Below are 10,988 nucleotides of genomic sequence, written 5' to 3'. Positions count from 1 at the left end.
GTCGTTTTTTTGGTTTTGATCAAAAGCTCGAACGGTAACTCCTTCTGGCCAGTACCATTGATCACTGACCACGTTGGATACAGATTTGCTGACGGACACTTTGAAAGAAACAAAGGACAGGTCCGCCAGGCTTTTCCCACGAGGAACTAGTTTCGCGACTTTTACCAACGATGAGTCCACATTTGCAATATCAAGAATATGTTGCTTTACGTCATCCTCTTTTTGATCTGGAGTGAACGGAGTCACATAGAACGCTGCTATTTCGTCAGTATCCTGTCCAATTTTGGCAACACTCAGAATCCCCGTGCTACGCCGTGTAACATTAGCACCAATTAAGTTTTTGTTGCTGGACGAGGTACGATAACCGGAGATGACAGATTGCGGCTGGTTAGATTTACCATTATCATGAGCAAAAGATGAAGACGAAGACTCGTTGACAGAAGGTTTACTCGAATTTTTGATTGGCACAGCCGGTGTAGATGCAATCGTTTGGGGAGTGGTTCGAGACTGAACTTGTTTCCTCTAATGGGGTAGATGAGATAACGTGGTAGAATCCGGAACCACACTCTGTCCAAAAATGTTCACAAAAATACCATTAAAGCCATTACTACCCTATTCTTCTGTTTATTCAATTATGGAAAAGAAGACAAAGAGGCATCATGTATCATTTTTAAACAGAAGTCTACATTGTTAAAATCTACATAAATTTAAACATAAGTTAAATAAATCTATGACTACAGAATTATATTATGGAGAAAAATAACACTACAGCACTGCATATTATCGGTAAATGGAGAATTATTCATTATACGCATCAACTCATATTGTGAGCTAACGCCCGAATTTAGGCAAATAGCCTCGTTGTTCGTTGCGTCGGGGAGGAAAGCGAGTGGTTAGTGCAATGAAAATAACACACCCATTTTAATCGTCAAATTGATAACATTTTTTTACTATATTCACGGTTCATGTTTTGAGCAAAAAATTCTGAATAAATTTCCTGTCTAATGGTATATAACACAACATATGTCGCAATAACAATTTTGAGTAATATGCGTTTGAAAACTCTTAATGAATCGTTGCGTTTTTCATAGAGCGACCCCCTTATATAGAAATCAAAGACATAGTCCTATGTCAACAAACATTCTCTGTTAGTAACACTATAGGCAGCGATCAGTCAACGTCAACGGGTTATCCTGTTTTATAAATTAAGTAGTAGTGAGGAAAGAAAATGTGATCAAGCCGTCTCTCGCTTGAGTAAATGCTGTACCAGTGTTTGTACGGCATGTATGAATATCTCTCTCAATTATGCTTTTAAGTTCATTGAATGCAATGTATGAGAATGCCAAAAAATGTGCTAAATGTTTATTTAGGGTGTCACATAGGAGCATCTACTGTTGTAGTATACAGGCTTGTGGATATTATACAAATTATCGAAACTATCTCAGAGGCCCTCAAATAACTTAGATCAACATCTAATATGTCAGAATTCCACTTCATAGAGGTTTATTTTCAAATAAAAATTACATCCAATCGAAATGGGAGAAGTTAATTAAAATGTAAATTACATATAGAAAAAAACTAGCTGTTAGTGACTTACGTATATTCTGGTATTGGAAAATTTTACAAACTGTTTATAACGACGCAAACCTCATATACTACATCTGAAAAATAAAAATAATATTGGATTCAGAGGGGAAATTACATAACTGTTGTAATTAGAATTGTTGAGCGCTATGTAATTACAATTGTTGAACACTGTGAAACATGGCAACGTTTATATTGAGAACAGAGGTGAAAATAAAGGGAAAATACAACTAACTGTATGATATTCCTTAGCGGGATGGTGGGGAAGCTATTCGCCATAATTCACAGTAACAAAGTACGAGCTAGTGAGTTAAGCTAACGCGCCAACTCGTAATATTGTGATGCGTCTTCTTTCCCGGGCTGCTCAAACTCAAAGCGGTCCAATACAAAGGACTATCACTTCATCACTCGATGCGAATGGAGTGATGCTCGGGATGAAGGGCGAGCATCTTCAGACAATGGCCATTTGTATGGGATTTCGAGAAACCAAGCCAATTACACTGGGGTAGCACTCAGAAAATGAACGGATGCGATGGGGTTCTTATTCAAATTACCGGCTGCTGGAGGAAACATTGGCGAGGAAATAGCAGTCAATTGCTTCTTTACCCGTTTCTTGACGCTATGTGTCTGTCAGAAAAAAAATGCAATATATTAGCAGAATTTCGAAATGTATTGCTCTTTTAAATAGTTTTGAAGAATTAATTCAAAATAGTCATACAAATTGCACCAAATGATCAACATTCAACCAAAGAGCACTTCTGTGAGAGCACTTTGCATCCATTTCGTTTTACCCAATTGCACTTTGATGAGGCAATTCACCCCGCCTAAAGGTTGATGTTGTTCCGTTGCCTAGGTCCAAATTGTTCAAATTGTTTTTACTTCTTCCCATCAGCCGTAAGAATCATCTTCAATTTAGAGTAAATCATCTTTGCATACTGAAGAAGACTCGCCCTTTTCTGTTCCTCACTGGGGGTATAAAATTGAATAACATAACAAAATGAACAAACAACAACAACCAAACGGAGCCTACAGCTGCAGACTGTTTATTCCCCACGCCAGGCATGAATATCTTAAATCTGGGAGTAAATACATAAAATGAGGAAAAATTCCAACCCACACGTACCAACGACCACTTTGGCTGCTAGCCGGAGAGTGTTTCATTTTCAGAAAAAAATAATCCCACTTTGGCTAATATACCTACTGCTGTCACAGTCACAAGTGCCGAATCCCGTGACAACCAACCGGTGCTGGCCAAGCTGGGACTCACGTCGTTGTACGTTTTATATTGCTTGTACTCGCCTGCCAAGTTTCCGTCTTTTGTTTATCTTAATTTCAATTACAGTCTAATTGATGCGCAGATTGATCTTGTTACAGCAAATTAGGGTCAATTGATGCAGCGCGCGGATACTCGCAGGCGTAGTTCGTCTTCGGTGAATGTTTTTTTGTGAAAACAACGCGGGAAACGAAGACATTTGCCAATTAATTGGTTCCAGTGAAATCTTCGCAGATTTTCAAGTTGATAGATCTCACGAATCTCGTTGATTTAAATTACATCAATATTGGCCCTTTCGGGTCCGGTCGTAGGCCGGCTGGTGTTCGGAAAAATTGTTTGTTCATGCAATTGATCCATTAATTGTTTTCTCTGTCAAATAGAAGGCGAAAAACCTGGTCTACTTTGTAACTTCTAGTTTATTTTTTATTAAACCAATAACGCTCATTCGTATATAAATGCATAGAAGGGTTCCTTTGAGCAATGTTTATGAAATTATTATTAAAATTTTTAATTATTCATTTTGTGGTTTGGGAAGCGGTTCATGAGAATTGTTTGGTTTGCTGTTGGTTTTCACTATTTGTACGAATTCAAAGAAACTATTTCTTGAAAAACAAACGCAAATATCGATGATCGAGCCATCGTGTCAAGTTCTTATTTCATTTTTCCGTATATCGTCGAACTGGAACGGAAATTTTAACATTTTCCTTGTGTCACCCGCCATCGCCAGGATGTTTGGTATGGCGCTGTAAAATTTACGCCACGTGCTGTGGCTGTGACAGAAAAAAAAGGTCCGCCCGGTTTTCAGCTCATGGGAAATAGACCGAATCCGGCGACGACGGTAACCATCACACCGTTCCGGGTTGGAACACAGGAACAGAAGGTGCGAGAGTTTGATTTTGGACATGGTCGGATGAAATTTACGTACAAAGTGGAAAGTGTTGCTGTCGTAAAATCTGTTCCATTGTGGAGGAAGGGGTAGTGGATGGTGGATTTGCATCAATGAGTTCGTTGCGTATACTAGGAAAGGTAATTCGATGTTTTCGGCTGGTTGTTTTTTTTTCTCACCAAATATGATCTTGCTGTTATCCGGTTTCTACTAGTTTGTTGTTGATAAAATTGGTTAAATGAAATCAACGTTGAAGATTTCACCAGGTTCAGATGATAGATTTGATTTGAGTGTCATGTCACAAGTAAGTTAGAAACATTGTGGCACGGGAAAACATAATGGATATAAATGCCTCACAGAAAAAAGCGTATTATCTCTTTTTAATTAATTTCTCCGTTCTCGTTTTTCGAAATTTATTCTGAGGTCTATGTAATGTGGGCGATGTCCTCATCTAACGAGGATAAGGAATCGAGGCGGCTCAAGTCGCCAAGATGACGCGATCCGAGTCGACCGCCGACCCACCGTCGGAAGCGGCTGCCTCTCGCGCGCAAACCTGTGTTCCACTGATTGCTCGGTTAGTTTGAAACATAGGATACGATCCTTTAGCAAGGACGGCATACGTTTGTCTGGTGTATTACGTTTGCCCATTTAATTTTTGTTTTGAAATATATTATTCCTTGTAATTCAAAACTATTGCACCACGATCTGAAGAATTTTCCACAATTATACTACATGGGAGTCCCGGAATTTTTTATGAAAACAATGGTTTTCTGGGCAAAGCTGTATTTATTCCTGAACATAGTTTCCTTCGAGGGCAATACACTTGGTATGGCGAGTTTCCAAAATTTCGATTCCCTTGCTGTAGTACGAAACGTCTAAGTCCTCGAAAATTTCGATTCCCTTGCTGTAGTACGAAACGTCTAAGTCCTCGAAACATGCCTCAGTGCCACTCTGAATACTGCTTATTGGACTCAAGAGTGTGGTAAAAGATCCACGTTTCATCCATTGTCACAAAACGTCGAGGGGAGTCTACTCGATTACGCTTCAACAACGCCAAACCGGCTGTTGAATCATCAACGCGCCGCTGTTTTTGATCGACGGTCAGCAAACGCGTCACTCATTGCGCGGATAGCTTTTTCATGTCCAAAATGTCGTGCAAAATGTATCCCACTCGTTCTTTTGAAATTGCTACGACCTCAACTAACTCGCGTAACACTTCACTTTAGGATCGTTCAAAACGAGTCGATGCACTTGTTTTACGATTTCCGGATTCGTAGCTTCTTTTGGCCTTCCAGAGCGTGGTGCATCTGCGGTGTTTGTATGGCCCATTTTAAATTCACTAAACCACCGATAAACTGTTGTTCTCGAAGAAGCAGAAGTGGAATAATATTTCGTTAACCACTGCATTGATTGTTCATGATTTTTTCCCATCAAAAAACAATGTTCGAACAAAATACGATATTCCTCTTTTTCCATTTTTTATCTGTTGAAAAATCCCGGGACTTTTCAGCCCACGTAGTAATTATTTTGATTTGGACATTTGGCGCACAAGATCATGATTCGTATACTCGCGCACGATATCACAGACCGTTTTATACCCATGATGCTTTTCCGCATCAGAGTATTTCCTACTGGTGACCTTACACTTTTTTTAAGCGGTTGTTTCTATTGCAGTTGTTTTCTGGAGCATTTTTTTCGGGAACACTCCTAAACGGCCGACACCGTTATGATGCTCATCCGCAGTTTAACCCTTATCACACAATAGGGCCCCAACGTGCACCACGACTTTGAACTGGAATCCGTAAAAGCTTCGTTCAGAAGTTGCAAGATTGCCAAAATATGCTCGAATAAAAACACATAGCTCAGATAATGATATGATTTGCCTACACTGCTATCTAAAGGTGTTCCTACACCCAACATTAATTTTTAGTACACGTTTTGTCATCCCGATTTATTGCATTAAATGAGCCTAAAAATAACAGAAAATGTCATGACTGATTCGATCATATGTGATTCGATTATATACAATTTTGGACTCGATTGTATACAGTTTGAAAGAGATTTTTTTTTAATTTCAAAAATACTTGTTTCAAGATAAAATGTAACCTTTGAAGGTGAAGGTGGAATTTAAGAGGTTATTATATAAACAGTGGGGTAAAAATCGTGATTTTTGAAGATTTTGCTTGAATTTTCACCAGGAACTTCTATCTTTCTTAATTACGCTGCAATATCGATAGATTAATTATTTATTTAAGAAATATTTAATAATTAAGAAAGATAGAAGTTGAGTGTCTAATAACAAATTTTAGAGTGATTTGAGAGCTTTGATTTGATTGATAAAAGCAATCAAGTTCAATATGAGTTTTTGGGATAAAATCGATAATTACACATTAAAAATAACTAACTTTGAAATTTTACTTCCAAAAAGTTCAACTAATTTAGATGTTCCACTAATATATCCCTGTACTAAATTTTCTCATCTTTCAAATGAAAGCAACAGAATTGACTTACGCAGCCTACTTTTCAGTGTAGAGTCAGTTTGGGGCAACAGAGTCCGAAACAAAAAAAAGTTCTATAACTCTGTCTTTGTTGGAATTCGAACATATGCATAGCAGGATTTTTTTCATCAAATATGATTATCTATCACCTCCTGAGAGATTCTGGAAAAAAAAATTTTTGACGTAGGACTACGTCTAACCGGAAGATATAGGGGGTGAAATGAGAATCTAGGCACTGAACAAGTAGGAATAAATGCAAGATTTGGAACGCTTATAACTCGAGCATTTCTCAATAGATCGCAAAGGTTTTTGCATCAATTGATAGGAAATATATCTACGCATCTATCATAACGAATAACATTTCATTTTTCTTGAGATAAATAATTGAATAATTGTGAAATATCAAGCATTGTCCAAATGCATTATGTGCCCATTTTTGATTGGTCCATTTTGTGCTCCTCAAATCGTACCGACCAAAACGGGCAACCAGAGCAGCAGCGAAATAGAATGAAGCACGATTGGAAAGGAAAAAGAAAAAAATGAACGAAACATTGGTCGCAGTCTCACACATGCGTAATTCCCGAGCCAACCAGTCAGCTTAAAAATCCCCGCTCCGCTGCCGTAACGATCATTCTCATCCAAACCGTACACCACATCGTTTCGCATCACATCACATCAACAAACCAACACAAGCAGCCATGGTTGGATATGGCAAAGGAGGAAAAGTGAAGGGAACACGCCGGTCTGGAGTTCCCCGCAAGGGTAGCTAGGCCGAGCGCGTTAGTACCAGTTTCGGCCGCCGAAATGGTCGAGTTGGGTGGCAAAATTGCTCGCGACGATAAGAAAACCGGCATTCAGAACAGACCACATTCGGTTCGGTGGACATCAAGACAACAACAGGCACTTGTAGCGAGTGGCGAGTGGCGAGTAGCAAACGCAATCGCAAAACGGCAGCAGGTAGAAAAAGGAAAAAGTTTGTTTATACAGACTGCTTTGGTGGCAAAAACAGCTACCGTAAAACACGGCGCTTTTCAGGGCCATTAAACCTATTAAAGAAGAGTTATTAAAAGTTATTCACAATACCAATGCATTCTAAAGTGACATAATATGACATATAATATGAACTGATTTATTTTGTTTATGCTTGTTTTTTAAACTTATTGGAGGTTGGGGTCTTTTAAATTGATCATGCAGTTTTCACAAACCCATGCATGGTTCCCGAATTGAAAGTGGCTTCAAATTACAACACATTGTATGCAGGATGGCATTCACGAATTTTCTCGGTAGCAAGAACTGCTTTCTTTGGTTGATAACTGATGTTGAAAATTGACTGACGTTACATCTGCATTGTATAGAAACATAACTAAGGAGCAACATGATGAGCTATGTATTTCCTGCTGCTCTGTTCTTATTTTAAAGGAATTTATTCCGAAGGTCATCCGTCCCTATATTTACTGTTGGTTTTTCAGAACGCTTATAGCTCATCTGTTTCTCGACAGATCTTAAAGTTCGTCTCCAAATCCTCAGTTCTTTTTCATTTTTATTTACATTGTTTGTGGAGACTACAAATCTTACAATTCATTCGTCTCCGAAACCACAGTTTAAGGTACGGTAATGTGAAATTTATGATAGTGAATGAGCTGAGGACCACTATGCATTCCTTATCATAGCCATCATTTTGATTTTACGATATGTGCATACGCCAAAGGATGCCCGGAGTTGAACATTCAATAAATAAAAATATCAAGAAGCAACTATAAGATAGTGAGAAAAAATTGAGAAAGTTTGTAAAAAAACGCAAAAACACAACACCAAAAGTTCTTTTCAGAACCCCCACCATGTTCATAAAGAGTGAACAATAAACTAATCCATTTTTCAGTTAGATAGGTAGGTATTCACCGAGGAGAAGAAAATAAAACAATATATTTAGCAAAAGCTGTCCCCTTTATATAGTCCTACGTCACTCCGGTTATGTCCCTGACATTACCCACCCGTCTTTTTTATTTGAGAAAGGTATTTTCTGACTTTGAGCGGATGAATCAAAAATTAAATTCTTATTTTTCTTAAAAAATTTTTTTTTGACTCGATTATATACAGGACTTGATTATATACAGTGAAAAGAAATCGGAGACTGTATATAATCGAGTCCGCGCTGTATAGTATTTATATAATATATATGGTATAGGAATATAAGATCAAGATGAACGAGCGAAACGATAGACAAATAAGCTTTCCGCATACTTCCTCAAATACACGGCCCAGACCGAGATGGATATAGCTTTTCTTTATGATCTTCTCTTTACTGTTAGAAAACAGTTTCCAACTTCATTTTATAATCAGGTGCAATATTATCACACATTTACGCACAGCACACCCAAACTAGCGTTGCTAGAAAGCATTCCATTTTCGGCAGAAACCATGCCTTTTCGTGTTATAATCATAACAGAAAATGTCATGACTCACAAATACTGGTAAGCATTTGTATAATATACATGGTACAGCAATATAAGATTAATACGAGCAAGCGAAACAAAAGACAAATAAGCTTTCCGCATACCTTGCCACAGACCGAGATAGATATTGTTCTCCTTCATGCGCTCCTTTTTAAACGGTTTTATTTAGCTTGCCCTGTAATCTGTTTGTATTACACATACAAGTGTGTATATTTGTAACATGTTTGTCTGTAGCGCTGACCCACATTAATAGAAATTTGACCCCCTTTCTGTTGACCGATTGATCTGAAATTTTGAACACACCTTTATCTCTTTAGTCATTATAAAACTGCGTATTTCATTACCTTGAAAATTCAAGATGGCGGCCGCTACAAAATGGCGGAACACATATTTTCTCAAAACCTCATAGATATGGGTATTCCAAAACCCCATTAATATGGGTATCAAATGATAGGGCTTGACTAGTAGAACACAGTTATTTATGAAAAATGCAAATCCAAGATGGCAACCACTACAAAATGGCGGACTATATATTTTCTCAAAACCTCATTAATATGGGTATCAAATGAAACGGCTTGACTAGTAGTACACGATTATTAATGAAAAATGCAAATCCAAGATGGCTTCCACTACAAAATGACGGACTACATATTTTTTCAAAACCCTATTATTATGGGTATCAAATGAAAGGGCTTGACTAGTAGAATACGGTTATTTATGAAAAATGCAAATCCATCAAAATCCTACAAATGGCGGACTATATATTTTCTCAAAACCTCATTAATATGGGTATCAAATGAAAGGGCTTGACTAGTAGAACACAGTTATTTATGAAAAATGCAAATCCAAGATAGCCGCGATCACAAAATAGCAAATTACTTTATCAAACGGTTTTATTTAGCTTGAACTGTTTGTATGTATGTAGGGTTGTCCCGCATCAATAGAAATTTGACCAATAGGAACTGACCGAATTTATAAATCACCTTTACTTCTGCTGTTATTTGAAAACAGCTTATCTTGAAAAATCCACTCTGGCCGCCGCTACAAAATAGCTGATTCCATATCATCTCAAAAAAAAAAGGTTGATTGAGGTATGTGTATCAAACGAACGAACTTGACTTGGAAAACACACTATGTATTTTCTGCATTCCACTCAATACCGGTTCAAATGAAATTATTTGATTGATAGAATACAGTACAATGGTTTTATTGTAGATAAATATTCTAATGAAACATATAATGTACTAAAAACTAGAAAGTAAAATAAGTAAACAAAAATACTATTTAAGTTAAACGGTTTAATTGTGATTAAACATAATAATGTACTAAAAGCTAGAAAATAATTAGGCAAATCGTGGGGCCCGTTGGATTTCCATTATCCACAATTAGCGACTTCATCATATGTCCCGTGATTTTATTTTAGTCTTATCAATGCCCTAGACTAATGAAGGAGAGGTGTGATAACTGCTAACTGCTACTTGCCTAATTATTTTATTGCTTTTAGTACATTATTATGTTTAATCACAATTAAACCGTTTAACTTAAAAAGTTTTTTTTTACTTATTTTATTTTCTGTTTTAGTTTTTATTTTGTTCGTCATACGCGTTTGTCACACTGTATAAAACAATAAACTGAATCTATCTGTTTTGTAGCAGAAATCAGTTCAGCCCATTTCATGTTGCCACGGAGTCGATTTTCGTATTCGATTCTGCTCGAGGCAACCATTTTTAAACCATCCGTAGCGGTCACCGCCAGTGAACTAAATGTTCAATCATATACTTGACCTGCTCGCACGCTCTCACCTGGTCAGTGAATAATGGCAAAAGGTCACCAGCTGAAAAAAATGCGAGGAAGCTTTAAAGAAGTGATGCACTGTTTTATGCTTTGAAATTAATATAAATAACAGACATCATTTCTCTGCGCTGCATGCAAACGTGTAAAGTTGCATAAATGCGCATTGAACTGGACACACGCGTGTGATCACATTTTACAAGCATTACATTAAATTTATGCATTCACAGTCTGTGCGTGTGTTGGTGGTCTACTACAGGGATAGCAGCAGCGTGGGCGAAATATGTATCGGTGCGGTGTATCGAAAGGGGAACTATTTGAGAAAAAAAAACGCCAATTGAAATCTTTCATTTTAGTCATCAAGAATTTAAACCGTTTATTCGATTGCCTTCAATCGAACCTAATCCAAAGATTTCATCTCGGATCCCGTTGTATACACCCCGTGTGTGATATCTGCCAGCCAGCCAGCCTGGTATGCAAAAATGACACGACATGTGCAATCT

Source organism: Toxorhynchites rutilus, chromosome 2, assembly GCF_029784135.1.
Source record: "Toxorhynchites rutilus septentrionalis strain SRP chromosome 2, ASM2978413v1, whole genome shotgun sequence".
Classification (NCBI taxonomy): Eukaryota; Metazoa; Arthropoda; class Insecta; order Diptera; family Culicidae; genus Toxorhynchites; species Toxorhynchites rutilus.
The sequence above is the reverse complement of the archived record's forward strand: the minus strand, read 5'-3'. Positions refer to the sequence as shown.